The sequence below is a fragment of the Orycteropus afer genome, unplaced genomic scaffold (assembly GCF_000298275.1).
Source record: "Orycteropus afer afer isolate SDZICR_OR568_19922 unplaced genomic scaffold, OryAfe1.0 scaffold00186, whole genome shotgun sequence".
In the NCBI taxonomy this organism is placed as follows: domain Eukaryota; kingdom Metazoa; phylum Chordata; class Mammalia; order Tubulidentata; family Orycteropodidae; genus Orycteropus; species Orycteropus afer.
The window spans coordinates 1,956,433-1,959,337 of NW_006921773.1; positions in this window are offsets into that span (position 1 = coordinate 1,956,433).

Sequence of the window (2,905 nt, forward strand, 5' to 3'; positions counted from 1 at the left end):
AAAAAAAAAAAAAAAAGGTGGAACCAGGTCTGATAGAACTTGGTGGATCCACTGAGACTATGGCCTTTAGCTGTCCTTCAGTTCTGGAATTGAACTTACACCTGTGGCTTCCAGCTGAACAAAAGACAGGTATGTGAGTTGAACATTCACCCAAGGTAGATACACTCCTTGGAGAGAACAATCATGGGAGAAGGAAGGGCTGTTTATTCACAGGGAGACAGTTTAGGGAGCAGAAGTGCATGGAGGGATGGATACAGGGAAGAGATAACTATCAGGAGGAAGTAGGAAGGGAGCTGTTGCATTGGGGTAAACTGTAATCAATGTCATGAGACAAAGTGTATGTCAATTGCTATATGGAAAGTGAATTTACTCTGTAAAATTTCACTCAATTCACACACACTCCAAAATATAAATAATTAAAAAAAAAAAAAAAATGTCCTGGCCCAGGCGGTTTCTCTACAGAACTCTAACAAACACTTAGAGAACTGAGACCAATCCTACTTAAACTATTCCAAAACATAGAAAAGGATGGAATCCTCCCAAATTCATATTATGAAGCAAGCATAACCTTGATATCAAAACCAGGCAAAGATATTACTCAAAAGGAAAACTACAGATCAATATCTTTCAAGAATATAGATCCAAAAATCTTCAATAAAATCCTAGCCCATAGACTCCAACAACATATCAAAATATCAATTCACTATGACCAAGTGGGGTTCATATCAAGTATGCAAGGATGGTTCAACATTAGAAAAACAATCAATATCTTCCACAAGTTAAATTAAACAAAGCAAAAGAACCACATGATTGCATCAATCGATGTAGAAAATTGATAAAATCTAACACCCATTCCTGATCAAACTGTCAGGGAAATAGAAATAGAAGGGACATTCCTCAACATAATAGAGTGCATTTATGCAAAACAAACAGCCAACATTATTCTCAGTTGAGAGAGACTGAAACTACTCCCTTTGCAAACAGGAACCAGGCATCTCTATCACCACTTCTATTCAACATTGTATTGGAAGTTCTAGCCAGGACTATAAGGCAAGAAACGGAAATCAAAGGCATTAAAATTGGTAAGGAAGAAGTCAAAAGATCCCTATTTTCTGATGGTATGACACTATCCCTGGAAAACCCAAGAGACTCTGTTTGGATCTACTGGAACTAATTGAGAGATTTAGCATTGTGGCAGGGTACACGATTAACGTCTAAAAATCAGTTGGATTCCTCTACACCAGCAAAGAGATTGATGAAAAAGAAACAAGGAAATCAATACTATTTACAATAGTTATCAAAAAAATAAAATATTTGGAAATAAATCTTACCAGAGACACAAAAGACCTGTACAAAGAAAACTACAAAACAGTACTTCAAGAAACCATAAGAGATCTACATAAATGGAAGAACAGAGTATGCTTGTGGATAGGAAAATTGAACATTGTGAAAATGTCAATTCTACCCAAAGCAATCTTTATATTCAATGCAATCCCAATCCACATCCCATCAATATTCTTTAAGGATATGGAGAAAATAGTCACTAACTTCATGTGGAAATGAAAGAGACCTCAGATAAGCAAAGCACTATTGAAGAAGAAGAACAAAGTAGGTGTTCTCACACTCCTGAATTGTAAAACCTACTATACATCAACAGCAGTTAAAACTGTCTGGTATTGGTACAACAACAGACAAAAAGGAATAGAATTGAGAACCCCAAAATAGGTCCATCAACCTATGCTCAACTGGTATTTGACAAATGGTTGAATTCCATTAAATGAGGAAGAGATGGTCTTTTAAACAAATGGCGCTGGCAAAACTGGATATCCATTAGCAGGAAAACGAAACAAGGTCTGTACCTTATACCATACACAAACTAACTCCAGATGGATCAAATAATTAAATGTAAAGCCTAAAGCTATAATGGTCCTCAAGAAAAAACAGGGAAAAATTAAGGGGACTTAATATATGGTGTAAGCCCCAGGGTTACAGGTGAGGAGAGAAAACTCAGGGATGCCCAAAGAAGCAGGCCAGAAGAGCAGGAGGAAGGGAATTAAAAGCAGGAAGCCAGACAGAGGAACAGTCAGCCACAGGGACCCAGGTGGGGGTGATACAAGAGGTCTCCAACAGCAAGACAAACTTGTCTGTCAGTTTGTCCTATTGTGGTGACATGTAGATGTGAGTTTTGAGGCTGAGCCTCTAGTGTTTAAAACCCAGTGAAATGCACCTGATGCACAGGTAACAACCCAGCTTAGAGACTGAGATAGACTAGGAAGAAGGAAGAGGCCATCCACTTGTCAAAGAATTGGCCACGGAAAACCTAATGAATGGCAAAGAAACACTGTTTGGTACATTACCGCGCACCTTTAGGAATAGTCGGTTTAGGCTAAAAGGCTCTCAAAATAGGACTGGAAAAGAGCTGAAACATCTGAGTAAACCGAGCCTTACTCATATGGAAAAGACAAAGTTTTCTAGACCTTCATTTGCTGATGTGGCACCACTCAAATTGAAGAGAAATAGCCGCAGACATCCATTAATCATTGGAACAAGGAATGTACAAAGTATGAATCTAGGAAAATTGGAAGTTGTCAAAAAGGAAATGGATTGCATAAAGATTGATATTCTCGGCATTAGTGAGCTGAAATGGACTGGTGTTGGCCATTTTGAATCAGACAACCACATGATCTACTATGCCGGGAATGACAGTTCGAAAAGGAATGACATGGCATTCATCATCACAAAGGATGTTTCAAGATCTGTCCTGAAATACAATGCTGTCAGTAAAAGGATAATATCCATATGCCTACAAGGAAGACCTGTTAATATGACTGTTATTCAAATTTATGCCCCAACCACCAAAGCCACAGATGAGGAAATTGAAGAATTTTATCAGCTTCTACAGTCT